This window comes from Rana temporaria, chromosome 5 (assembly GCF_905171775.1).
Source record: "Rana temporaria chromosome 5, aRanTem1.1, whole genome shotgun sequence".
NCBI lineage: Eukaryota > Metazoa > Chordata > Amphibia > Anura > Ranidae > Rana > Rana temporaria.
The window spans coordinates 28,604,351-28,618,891 of NC_053493.1; the positions used below are offsets into that span (position 1 = coordinate 28,604,351).

The 14,541-nt window shown below is 43.8% G+C and overlaps 1 protein-coding gene across 1 annotated transcript in view; it reads left to right on the forward strand.

Moving 5' to 3' along the window:
- The window catches only part of SLC25A13 (solute carrier family 25 member 13), a 216,775-nt gene that overhangs the window by 96,172 nt on the left and 106,062 nt on the right, over positions 1–14,541 (forward strand). The gene's annotated exons all lie outside the window — the stretch shown is intronic.

A 14,541-nucleotide genomic window follows, 5' to 3' on the forward strand; every position in this document is an offset into this window, starting at 1 on the left:
AATATAAAGGAGCTGTCATTGCTGACCTCCTTCTGAAATGATTAGTTGCCTGGCTGTCATACTGAATATCTGGCTACAGTTCTCTGAAATAATGAACTAAAACAAGTATGTGACCAGTGAAGTCAAAACCCCTGAAAAGGTCTATTCCGGGTCAGTGGGGCAACGTGACTCGCCATTCAGGAGTGGCAGCGTCCATATTTCTCTCAATTCAGGTTCCTTCGTCACCGATTTTCCAGTGACCAAACTTTACCTCATTGCTTATCACGCCCACTGCATACCAACTAAAGATGAAAAACTGGGCAGATGGCTAAATACACAGATTAAAGATGGTTGTATACACCACATGGCCAAAAGCTTCTAAAAAAAACTTGACCATAACATTTGTATGAATCTGGTGGCCATCCCATTCCAAAACAATTGGCATTAAAAGGGAGTTGCCCCTAGGGCAGTGTTTCTCAATTCCAGTCCTCAGGCCCCCCCAACAGGTCAGGTTTTCAGGATTTCCATTATTTTGCACAGGTGATTTGATCAGTTTCACTGCCTTAGTAATCACCACAGCCTTTTCATCTGAGGGAAATCCTGAAAACCTGACCTGTTGGGGGGGCCTGAGGACTGGAATTGAGAAACTGCCCTAGGGTGACCACATTTCCAAACTACCATTCAGGGACACCCCCCTTGCCAAAAATCAGCTTGCGCTGTAACGAATCACAGCACAGTGATTGGACACAAGAGGCGGGATTTATGATTTCTCCAATCACAAGCAGGGGGCGGGACTGTGCTCCTCCAGGCATTCCTGACCAGGGCAAGTACTGTCGGGTGAGTAAAGCGGTGATGTGGCGGCCTTTTTCAGGGTCATCAGATTGACCTGGGGTTAGCTGTGTCAGTTTCATTCCGGGACACCGTATTGTCCTGGAATGAAGGTGCCCGGGACAGACCTTCAAAATGCGCGACTGTCCCGGGCAATTCGGGACACGTGGTCACCCTAGTTGCCCCCTCCCGTTCACTTACCCCATTTGTGGCTATAGGAACCCCCACCGTTCTGAAAAGGCTTTCCATACAATTTAGGGTTGTATCTGTGGGAATTTGTGCCTCTTCAGCCAAAAGAGCGTTTGTGAGGTCAAGTACTGATGATGGAGAAGAGAGTTTGCAATCGTCATTCCAATTCATCCCATTGGTATTCAATAGGGTTAGAATCAAGGCTCTGTGCAGACCACTCCAGTTCCACGCCAAACTCCTCAAGCAATGTTTTTTTGGAGCTGACGTTGTGAACGTGAACGGATATACTTTAAGAAAACAAACAAACAAAAGTAACTCATTCTCAAAATTAAATGCAGGCAGCACTTTCACTTTTAGTTTAGCCACTTCGCCTCTCGCACCTGTTCACCCCTTATGGACCAGAGCAATTTTAAAATTTCTGCTATGGGCCTGTTTATTCGGCGAAAACGTTGTCATTACTTAGTGGAGTTCCACCCATATATAAAAGTCAGCAGCTACAAAAAGTGTAGCAGCTGACTTTTAATGGACACTGACCTGTCCCATGGTCCAGCGATGCAGGTGAACAAAGCCCTGCTGCTCTCCACGGTGCCGGCATTCTGACTGAGCTCCCGGCTGTGGCCTCACAGCCAGGCATGTATTGCGTTTGCGCAAGCCGAGCTGCATGCTGTGATTGGCCGGGCAATCTTTTGGGATCTGTGTACGTGTCCCAGAAGATTGCATGGTGTGAGGGAGGAGAGGTGATGTTCCTTCCGGCGCCGCTGAGCCCCAGGAGGAAGTGGAAGCTGGATGCCTTTAAAAAGAGGGAACCCCCCCCCCCCCCCCAAAAAAAATTGCATGCCAAATGTGTCACGTCAGGGGGTCACCTTCACTCATACAAACATTGTTTTGTTTTTTAAGGACAAACTGGGCTTTCTTTTTTTTGCGAATATTGTCTTGCAACACTTATTCTTTAAATATTAATAAAATAGAAAAAAAATCATCAGAAAAATCATAATTGAATGGATAAGGTGAATGAGTTAATAAGGGGTTAAACAGAGGAACATTTGCTTTAACAGACTTCATCTGCAGATCAAAGTTCATCCCTTTTTGTTCTGTAGATGAATAAACAGAAAGATACAAAATGTTTCTTTGTGTATTGTGGCTGAGCAATGTTAAAAAAAAAAAAAATTGTCCGGCTGCTTTTTTTTTTTTACAGCTCCAGTCGCCGGGACCTTTTGTGTACCCGGCAATGCAGCTATGACTCATTAGAGCTGGATTGCCGTGTACTGGGATCTGGGCAGAAGCACTGGACGTACCAGACACACCCTGTGTACACTGATGACATTTATTTTGGGCGTGTCTACCACAGCCAGAGTCTGCAACTGGTTAATGCCCTCTGTTCCCTCCTGCCAGCAGTGACTTTGCAGCCTGCCAGCCTTCTAATTTCAGATGTAAACACTAAGCAGGTGAACAGGAAGACAGCAGAGTGCTGAGACCCAAGCAAAACGTCATTGCTTTTTTTGTGAACTTTGAGGATTAATTGCTCTGTAGTACCTGCAGCTAAAGAGATCAGTGAGAGCTTGTTTTAATGTGTATACAATTTTTGTCTTTAGTCACTTTAAATTTAAAAATAAAATGTTAGAGCTACTTGTATCATTCACAATCTTGGCTGATTCAACCACACCTGCACAGAGCATATTACATGTATATCATTTTGGTTTGCAAGTGTAAACTTCCATTTTAAGCTATAGTTGGCATAAGTTATTTTGGTTTCTGTAGGCAGTCTTTGGACAGGTTTGTCTAGTGCCCAGGGCAAGGATGCATAATCACACCCCCTCCTCCATTGTTCTAGCATGCCTTAGAATGGGTTTACTGCTCTCTCTCCCTTTGCTCTGCTGTGCCCAGGGCAGCTTCCCCTCCTGCCCACCCCTTGCCCTGGCTGTAGGTTTTCAGTGGTTGCGGGTGTGTTGAATACCTGCTACCCCTGTTTGCAAGCTGTGACTTCTCCTGCTGGCTCAGAGGTCTTGTATTGGCATGCAAGCTGGCACAAGGAAATACAGTGGGAGAAGTGGGTGGGTATTTGCACACCCAGAAGTTTTGAATACTTGCAGCAGCCAAAGAGTAGCAAAGTGATATAAGGCGAGGGCTGCTGAAAAAGGGAGTATAGATGCTCTTCTTTTACAGGCTGAGGTTAGTTTGGAAGTGACCCTGTGATGAGGTCACCTGTGCTGAAAAGAAATGCATTCCTATCTTTTGAAAATGTTGGTCGCCTGGCTGTCGCACTGATCTAATGCCATTAGCACTTACCAAGTCTATGGCTCAGAATACACATTTAAGTAAGGAGTGTCTATTTCCATTCAGACATCACATACTTGCGTCAGTGCCTTTGAAAATGTTGAAGTGAGGGGACTTGCTGGGCAATTAGCATTTTCAGGAGGAGGTCAGCCATGGCAGCGCGCCCCAGTATTTCTCTCAGCGCAGGTTTTCTTTAGGGTCTGTTGTGATGTCCTCGTTGCTATTCCGAGCTTCATTTGATCTCTCTGGCTGCTTTTAACCCCGCGTCTGCCAGGAGGGAAAAGGTTCACGGTGTGCCTCACGTATGTTTCATTCATGTCATTAGACGGCTCTGTAGCAGCCAGCTCTTGTGTTTAAGGCTCTTTACTCTGTAGGAAACGAGTCCTTGCTGAGTGCAATTATCTTCAAGGGCCACGTCTTTTCATGTGAAAGCACTGCAATTATACATACATCACTCTAATTACATCCATTAAAGGGACACGCACAGTCTTTTTTTTTTTTTTTACCTTTTTAAACATTGGTAGAAGAGGAGCATATATAGTGTTTAGGGAGCATTTCTTTTGTATATCTTTCACTCTCAAAATTCCCTAAATGCATGACAATTTTATATAAAAAAAATCTCATTTTGATGTTTAAAATAGGTGGGGGGAAAATACGTGCACATATGCATTTGTTATATTTTTTTGTTCTTTGACTTTATATTTCAAGATATTCTATCTACATATTAATATTATGTAGCTTTCTAACTGGTATAGCTGTGTCTTGCCTTCAATTTCAAATTCTGTGAAAATAGGCATCACAATTTGAGTATAAAAAGCATATGACAGTTTTGCAATTGGAATACAACTCCTGACTCCTAAGGCTGCATTCACACCTGAGCGTCGGTCGTTCAGCATTTTTTTCAGCGTCTTTTTCAGCGTTTTTTTCCGGCGTTTTGTCGTGCGTATTCATGCTTATTTGCGCGTTTGCATACAGCGTTGTCCGACTTTTTTGTACTTTGACGTTTTTTATTTTAGCCAATAGGAAAAACTATCATCTTTTCATCACTTGTTGCTATGTTGGTAGATTCTTTTAATCTTCTGCATGGGCGACAAGTTCTATTGATTAAAGCGACGAAACGCCCGTAGCAAACGCCCGTTGTCGCGCAAGTCGCTTGAATCGAGCGTTTCCATTACTTTCTATGGGAAATGGAAATGCTCAAATACGCCCAAACCGCCCGATACGCGCGACAAAAAAGGGTCCAGAACTTTTTTTGGCTACAGGCGATGGGCGTCAGGCGCATCAGCGTTCAGATGTGAACCATCCCCATAGACTTTCATGTATTTTGGTCCCTCTGGCGTTTGTGAGCGTCGCGCTACAGGCGACAAAACGCCTAGGTGTGAATGGGCTGGGTAACTGCATAAATTGGCTACGCTAACTTTGAGTATAGTCCTTTTTTTGCCTATAGTAGCCCTTGTTACCCATAGGGAATCTCATTCTTATAGGTTGCCGACTGGGTAAGCTGTATATATTCTATGCTAACTTTGGGCTTTTTTTATGGACTTAAAATGTATTGGTTTAGTAGCGGTGTATCTGTGCCAATCGCACATTGCGACTTGTACGGTGTTGACAGCCAGTCCAGTTGCTGCTCATATTCAGTTCTGGGCTGTGTGAGCAACCATGTCCCAAGCTGCAGGTGGGCAGGATCTGTCTTGGGTTGGCTAATGGAAATGTTGGCTCACCTGGAGTTAGGGTATTTAAACCCCAAAGCTCCATTTACCCTACCAAATTGGCCATGGTGTAGGGAGTAACTTGTGAAAAACTGTGGCCGGTAGCCCGGGTGTCTGCATGAAGTTGCAACCAGAAAGCCTGTACAAAACAATGATAGGTTGACAGCGGCCGCAGCTATCTGCTGGTGGATGGACATAGGAAATGATTACATGTGGTTAGGGAAAGACTATGGGCCAGAATCACATAGAAATGTGTTACGCTGTGGCGGCGTAACGTATCCCATTTACGTTACACCGCCGCAAGTTTACAGCGTAAGTGCTTGATTCACAAAGCACTTGCCTGTAAACTTGCGGCGGCGTAGCGTAAATCCGCCCCGGCGCAAGCCCGCCTAATTCAAATGGGGCGGCGACCATTTAAATTAGGCGCCGAACGTACTGCGCATGCTCCGTCTCTAAAATTACCCGACGTGCATTGCGCTAAATGACGTCGCAAGGACGTCATTGGTTTCGACATTAACGTATATGGCGTCCAGCGCCATTCGCGGACGACTTACGCAAACAACGTGAAATTTCAAATTTTGACGCGGGAACGACAGCCATACTTAACATTGGCTAGATCACCTAGAGGGCAGCTTTAGTTTTACGCGGCGTATCTCTACGAAAACGACGTCAATTTAGAGTGACGGGCAAAGCGGACGTTCGTGAATCGGCGTAACTAGTCATTTGCATATTCTACGCCGACCGCAATGGAATCGCCACCTAGCGGCCGGCCTAGAATTGCAGCCTAAGATCCGACGGTGTAAGTCGTTTACACCTGTCGGATCTTAGGGCTATCTATGCGTAACCTGATTCTATGAATCGGGCGCATAGATACGACAATCGTATCTCAGAGATATGACGGCGTATCAGGAGGTACACCGTCGTATCTCTTTTGTGAATCTGGCCCTATGCCCCTGGGTGTAAGCAGCTTGCAATCATATGTCCCTAACCACAGCATAACGCTGGTATTTTAATCTCTGGATACTGGTGGTGATCAAAAAAAGTGGATTTTTAAGGTGAGTGGTGTCTCGGAGAAACCTCACAAAAAAAAATGTTTGTTCCATACAGGTCATCAATATTTCATAATATCTGGAACACTCCTACTAATTTACAAATCTATGGTTGTCTCAACTTGGTTAATAAGGTATTGATGGAAATATTGCATCAAATTCCAGCTCGTTTCACCCACAACGGGCTTCTTCAGGTTAATAGGGTTTTTTCTTTTTTTTTCTCCTTTTTTTTTTTTTCTTTTGTTCTGTTTATTCATCAAACATTAGAATTACTCCCGTCCATGTGTAAATTGCATCGAATGTGGAAAGATGACCACATTTTGTGTTTAGTTGCACGTTAACCTCGCTGACTTGTCTGCATCTTGTTGGCTCAGGTAAGGTTATGCCACTGCTAGAGCAACGCTCAGTGCAGATCTTTTAATGGCTGCAAGTTGTTTTATTTGCACCTGTTTTTAAAGTGGATATAAAGGCAAAACCTAAGTAGCTCTAAACCTACCCAGCCACATTCTGAGGAGAGAGTGGGGACGTAGACGAGCCAACGTTCCGTGTCTGGATGGACACAGAAGCGGCTCGGGTGGGCGCCCTGTGGGAGCACTGCGCAGGAGGCAGAGGCCAGGAGCTCGAGAAGAGGAGGATCGGGGCTGCTCTGTGCAAAACCATTGCACAGAGCAGGCAAGTATAACATATTTTTTGTTATTTTTAAAGAAAAAAAAAGGCTTTAGAATCCTTTTAATGCTCCTTTCACACTTGTAAAACTTGTCCCACGATTTGGGACTGCAAAGTAGCATGACAAGTCGTATACCATGATTTCCATTCATATTCGTACGACTTCAAAGTAGTCCCTGCACTACTTTGGTCTGACTTTGACGCTAGTTCAGGTTCTTGGACCTCATGTCTCCCTGAAGTTGTGGTAGTGTAAAAGGGGGCCTAAAGGACCCTTAGGTTTTTCACCTTAATGCATTTTATGTATTAAGGTGAAAAACCCTCTGTAGTGCAGCAGCCCCCCAGAGCCCCCCTTTTACTTACCTGAACCCGGTCTTTCCAGCGACGAGAACAAGCCCAGCAGCTCCAACCGCTGTCCCGGGTCCTCATTGGATAGATTGATATTAGCAGCAGCCATTGGCTTCCACTACTGGCAATCAAATCCAGTGACACGGGGCAGGGCTCAGTCTTGCTATCTATGTCAATAGACACTGCAGCAGGACTCGGGAGTGTCCCCTTGGAATGCGGGTCTCCGAAGGGGCACTGGGTGCGGGGAGGAGCCAGGAGCGCTGCTGGGGGGACCACAGAAGAGGAGGATCGGGCCACTTTGCAAAACCCTTGCACAGAGGAGGGTAAGTGTAACATGTTTTTGTTATTTAAAAAAAAAGAACCTTTACAGCCCCTTTAAGTTTAAGTGGTTGTAAACCCACTTTTTTTTACTTTTACCTACAGGTAAGCCTATAACAAAGCTTACCTGTAGGTAAGGAGAATATCTCCTAAACCTGCACGGTTTAGGAGATATTCCCCTCGCAATGCGCCGCTGATTGCAGCGGCGCATGCGCAGGGGGGATCTACGGCGAAAGGACCGGCAGCCGCCGGACCTTGCCGAATTTAAATCTCCTGCGCGCATGCGCGGGAGTAACGTCATCGCCGCTCCTGCCAATCACAGCGCTGGAGCGGCGATACCCTGAAGACACGCAGAGTCAAGATGATATCTCGCTCGGCGTGGACAAGGTAAGTTCTACACACCTCGTTCCGAGGTAAGTATTTCATAATGAGCTAATATGCGGTGCATATTAGCTCATTATGACTTTTGCCTTGCAGGAGAAAAAAACAATTTTTATTTCATGCAGGTTTACAACCGCTTTAATGGCTTTTTTGCTTTTTTTTTTTCAATACCAGAAGATAGTGACTTAGAATAATATACAAATGGTTTTCTTAATCTGAAGTCAGCTGTACACCGCAGGGACTGCTCCAAGCCCAAATAACCACCAGAAAGTAGCCACAGGACTTCTAATGGATCCATCCCTAGTCCAATCAATCCATCGTTCACACGGAGAGCAAGTACTCCATGAACTGATTCTGTGAATAAAATATGGATTGCTCAGATTTAGCAGTAGTGAAGTCTTCTTTTTCTTTATTCTGGGATGATTTTCTTCGTTTAGATGGCCATGAGATAACTTTCTGATTTTTTTTTTCCCTTTATAGATTCATTTTATGTATGTTATTACACGTGTCACTTCAACTTTAAGTTGGTTAATTATGTGTTTGTTAGAAAATAGACTTTCTGAAACAAAACCACAACTGTGCCGTCCAAGTCTGTATGGAGACGCCTGCTCTAGACCACAGAGGATTGATGTAGGCTAACTTTTGGCATGAGATCTCAAACTAGTCCTGTGTCGTGGGATGGGTGGTGGTGGGGCTTTTCTACTATTTACTCCTTATAAACTTGATTCTGACCTAGTTACTTTGCACAGCAGGATGTGTCCTCAGGAAGAACAGAGGGGGACAACAACACTCACAGGTGTGTTAGCGTGAAGCTGACAAAACTTGCTGTTGGAATGCCATGGCCGTGCTCAGCATTTTGTTTCTAATTTCTGTTGCTTTGCACAGTTCGCTTTGTGTTTTATAACTGTGTAGTGGGCTGTAAAATCTTTTGACTTGTCATTGGGTGCACTTAGCTTATTATCCTTAACCACTTGACCTCTGGAAGATTTAATCCCCCCCCCCCCCTCATAACCAGGCCGTTTTTTTCCCCCTATATGGCACTACGTTACTTTAACTGACAATTGCACGATCATGCAACGCTGTACACAAATAAAATTTGCCATTTTGTTCCCCACAAACAAGGCTTTCTTTTGGGGGTATTTGATCACCTATGCGTTTTTTTTTTTTTTTTTTTTAACTATAAACCCAAAAAACGACAATGTTGAAAAAATAAATACATTTTTTTTACTTTCTGCTATAAAACATATCCAATACAAAAATAATTTCTTCTTAAATTTAGGCCAATATATGTATACTGCTGCATGTTTGTGGTTAAAAAAAATAAAATCCCAATAAGCGTATATTGATTGGTTTACGGAAAAGTTATAGCGCTTACAAACTGTGATGTACTGTATTTATCGGCGTATAACACGCACCCCCATTTAAGAGGGAAGTTTCAGGAAAAAATATTAAATTTTATGGTCTGTGTCCATCTGCAGCCTCAATGCAGCCTGTTTGCCCATTTGCAGCCTCACCATCTCTCGTGCAGTGAGGGAATCACCGAGCGTCGACAGTCACATACACAGTCCCGCCATTTGGCATGGGACCAGATCCTGTGATTGATAGAACACTGGTCCAATGCCGGTGGCGGAGGCGGGACTGTGTGTGACGTCAGAGCTGAGTAAACAGGAGATGGCGGCTCTGTGAATTCCGTTGACGCTCGTTCCCCTCCGAGTCCGAGGTACACTATCGGCGTATAACACGCAACCGTGATTTCCCCCCTATTTTCAGGGGGAAAAAGTGCATGTTATACGCCGATAAATAGGTATATATTTATGGAATGTTTATTTACTTTTTATACTAGTAATGGCAGTGATCAGTGCCCTTATAGAGGGACTCCAATATTGTGGCGGACAATTGAACACTAACTGACACACTTGACACTTTTTGGTAACCAGTGACACCAGTGGCGGCTGGTGAAGTTTTAGGATGGGGGGGCGCAAGACCCCGCCCCTCCACATTTGGTCTCTCCCACTTCTCATAAGCCACACCCCTTATAGAATCCACCCACTTCGTCCCCTGTATTCCACTTGCTTCCACTCAGTGTCAGGAGTATACATCTTAGTATCACAGGACAGAGTATATAGCCTCAGCATCACAAATCATGGTATATAGCGCAGCCTTGCAGATCGGCGCAAACAAACTAAAAAGTTACACTGTTGGTAATGAAGGACTCTAAATGGGCACGAGATGACCAGAGACTGCGGACATACTGCACGAGATGACCAGAGACTGCGGACATACTGCACGAGATGACCAGAGACTGCGGACATACTGCATTACTTGTCCTGCGACTTGGGACTTCAACGCTGCATGACAAGTCGTACCCCACGATTTCCAATGAGTACCGTACCGTTCATATCTGAGCAACTTCAAGTCACAGCGACTTCAAAGTAGTCCCTGCACTACTTTGATCCCACTTTGATGCAACTTGAGGTCCATAGACCCCCAGAATACACAGGCATTGCTTTAAGTCGCATCGAAATTGCGGCAGAATTGTGCAACTTTCATACTGCGTTAGCCTGAAAGTCGCAAGATTCTGCCACAATTTTTTGCTGTGATTTTGCAGCGGCTTGAAGAAATGCTTGTGTATTCTGGAGGTCTATGAACCTCAAGTCACATCAAAGTGGGACAAAAGTAATGCAGGGACTACTGCATTACAAAAGTTGCACAGATATGAACGGTTCTCATCGGATCCGACTTATCCTGCAACTTTCCAGTCCCAAGGCGCAGGACAATTTGCAATTTTTTTTTAATAAGCGGGGGGGAGTGGGGTTGGTGTTGACGGCTGATATTTTCCCCGCACATTGAGTATAAATAAAAATGTTCTTCTGAACTCTTTCCCATCACAAATGCTTCTTACCCCAGAAAGGGCTAAATCATTGATCTGAGGAGTTGGTGTGGGTGGAAGTATTTATACACCTTTTGTTATATTAAATTCTCACATTTAAAAATACATGACACATGATTCATCTTATGGCTTCTCAATGGCCGCAATAATGTCCATGTTCTTGCCCTTCTAACCGTTAAATCTGTACAGTGCGTCTCCTAAAATCAATACAGTGAATTTAAAACTGCAAAAATGGTAATCAAAGAGCCATAGTACAGATCAATAGGGTGTGCTAAAAAAAAAAGCGAATATTCCCCACCTCTATGATTAAGCCGCTTCTGGGGTAAAACATTTTATAAGAGCAGGGGGAGATGTAAGGTCTAGTCACTAGTGAATAGCCTGATTTGTGATGCATTGTAAAGGGTGCCGTAAAAATGTAAAGATGTACTCCCAAAGCTTGTTTGACTGTACTTGTCCTGGGGATCACAGTTCGTTCTGCACTCCTGTAACGTATTTTCAGCGGACAGCGGGATAAAGTCCACTGACGTCAGAGTCGTTGCAGGCTCAGGAAAGATCACGGCCATATTTTCGAGATCCATAGAAAGTACAGGCCGGCAACTCGACAGCTTCTCCATAGAAAATATTTATTGATGCATTACAGCAGTAGCATCATCCAAAAATGCTGAAGCATTTCGGCCTTATACCTCCATCAAAGCTTTGAGGGCCTAAGGCCGAAACGCGTCAGTTTTGGATGATGTTACTGCTGTAATGCTTCAATAAATATTTTCTATGGTGAAGATGTTGAACTACCGGCCTGTACTTTCTATGGATCACTTGTGAGCTTAATTAGCCAGAGCACCAGCTACTCTACATACTATATAACGCTAGAGCTTGGGTGAGTTTTCCTCTTGTATATTTTTCGGGATCTGCCCACATATTTTCGGGATCAGACCAGCGTCTGGCCCAGAGGTCCAGTGAGGAGCGGGGGAGGGGTCACCAGCTCTGTGTTTTGAGAATTGAGCGATTGGCTGTGTTTGATCGCTCGGTTCTCAGTCTTACAGCTAGTGAAGGACAGATGCAGTATTCACCTAGGCGAGTATGATTCTGAAAAAAAAAAACATACATCTCTTAACAAAAGAAATGTGTTGTTGGTTGTTTTCTCTAAAAGGTGGGAGCCAGGCAGCTGTCAATTTGAAGGGAGCTTAGCAGTTGCACCCTTTTCTTTATAGAAAGTTTCTTTTAAAGTGTAAACCATTATTAAAGCGGTGGTTCACCCTTAAAAACAAGTTTCTACCATTAAATCAGCATTCTAGCGTGAGCTACAGTATGCCTTTATTTATTTTTTTGCGCCGTACTCATAGTTTAATGCCGTAGTTAAGTTTCAGACTCCCCGCGGGGAATGGGCGTTCCTATGCAGAGGGGAACATGATCGACGGCCGGCTATGGCGCGTCACGCTTCCCGAAAATAGCCGGAGTAGGACTCGGCTCTTCACAACGCTATACGGCGCCTGCGCACAGACTAGGAGCTGACTGCGCAGGCGCCGTGAAGAGCCATGTCCTATTTCGGCTATTTTCGGGAAGCGTGACGCGCCATAGCCGGCCGTCAATCATGTTCCCCTCTGCCTAGGAACGCCTACTCCTCGCGGGGAGTCTGAAACTTCACTACGGCATTAAACTGTGAGTACGGCGCAAAAAAATAAAATAAAGGCATACTCTAGCTCGCGCTAGTATGCTGGACGACATGTTAGAAAAAAAAAAAAATTTTTTTTTTAGGGTGAACCCCCGCTTTTAAGAAAAAAAATGAAAACGTGAATTAACACCCAGCAGCCTCCACTGTACCTAGCACTGTATGATGATCTGTCGGTGCCCACTCAGCAGGTGCAGCTTTCCGGGGATTTAAAACTCCCTGCTCTTCTCTCTTCTTTTTACAGAACTTCCAGGACAGATCAGAGTGATTCTCTGTGCCAGTGCTGGCCAATCTGAATCTGTCTGATCCATCCAGAAGCCCTGCAGTAAAAAGAGGGAAGAGGAGCGGGAATTTCAAATCCCTGGACAACACTGTATTTGTTGCATGGGCTTCGACAGTTTACCACCGACAGAGGTAAAGTACAGCAGGAATGGGGAAGATTTAATGGCTGTAGGGTATTCATAGGGAAGGTAATTACATCTCAACTGTTTTGACCTTTCTGGGTCAGACAGGTACTTCTATGTATATTTATGCAAGAAATCCTTCTGGTGTGCACACCATCTTATCTCCATATGGGCTGCAGCAATTAAGGTGGTTGCCAACCACAGCTTAAAAAGAAGAAAAATAAAAAAAAACATCAGTATCTCTAAGTTTGGCAGCAGATCTCTTTCTGTTGAACTGAAACAAGAGTGTTTTGTGCATCGCACTAACACCTCAAAAAATGCCGGCAGATCAAGAAGTACTTCTGTTTTTTCATGGAAAAGGGGAAAAAAAGAAAACTGAATAAGTAATACAGGGCTGTTGAAATCAAAAACCTTTACCATATGCAATTAGAAAAGTGAGTGTTCTAAAAGTGATAATTTCCTTCTCAGTTCTCCTGACATAATAATTTTATGATCCTTATTATCAAGGACGCAGAATTAAGATTATAAAGGAAAGCAATTTGCCGTATTGAAGCAAGCTATTCACCGTAATCGTTCTGTTATAAAACTTTATAAACCACAAAGAATTATCTTGTTAATATAATAAGTGTGTAAATGGAATTTTAAAAGAAAGGATTACCAATCTTTTTCACGAGTCTTCAAGCGTTTATTTGTGTAATCTAAGGATGTCTCAGTTCAGGCCTCCACATACAGTATATGGGAAGTATATTTTTCCATAGGAGCTTACAATCTAGTGTCTCTAGTACAGTGTTCATTTTGACGTCAAATTTCTATTTAATTTTAGTCCAGTCTTTTGACTAATTTGTTTTAGTTGTATTTTAGTCAACTAAAATCAAATGGGTTTCGTAATGCATTATTTAAATGGATTGTAAAGGTTTGTTTTTTATTTTCTAAATAGGTTCCTTTAAGCTAGTGCATTGTTGGTTCACTTACCTTTTGCTTCAATTTCCCTTCCAAATGAATTTCTCCTCAGTAAGCTTGCCCCTATCATCCGAGCCTTTCTGGCTGGGGGTTAGTCAGCGTGTTCGCCCCCTCCCTTGGGACTACATCCCTGCGGGGAGACTCTGTGAAACACAGCGTGTTTTGTTCTGCCCCCTGTAGCTTTAATCCCCATGATTAAGCTCTGGGGCAGAGCGAAACATGTTGAAGTCTGGCCTGCTCGGAGTCGCATACTTCTTACACTGGATTTGCATCAATGTACGGTTTATGAGTTACCTTTCTTGCTACATATTCAGTCAAATTCTATACTTAAACTTGCTTCTACCCCCATTTTAAACCTAGTCTAACTATCCTGTTCGAGGAGAGATTTGTATACTTACCTGTGCTGAAGGCCCTCCGGTCCGATCACATGATGCCTACAGAGGCTGGCTTCAGTGAATAGGAGAGATTGCCGACAACGGCTGCAGAATCTATATGGTAATGTCACCCCATATAATTACAATGGGGCATCCGTTGTCTGCTGTTCCTCCCCTACACTGAAGCCGGCGCTGGGAGCCATTTATGTGACTGGACCAGAACACCTCCAAAATAGGTAGGTATAGACCTCTTTCCTTTCACAGGGTAGTTAGAATAGGCTTAGAGTGGGAGGAGAATTAAAGGGTCACTAAAGGAAAACATTTTTTTTTGCTGAAATGACTGTTTACAGGGTATAGAGACATACAAATTAACTGATTCCTTTTAAAAATGATTAAAAATAGATTAAATTCAATCATATAATGTACCTGCAGTTTCACTTTCGTTTTTAAACTGGTTTCATGTTTCTGTGAAGTAAAGAGACCCACAGAACAAAAACAAACAAATCCAG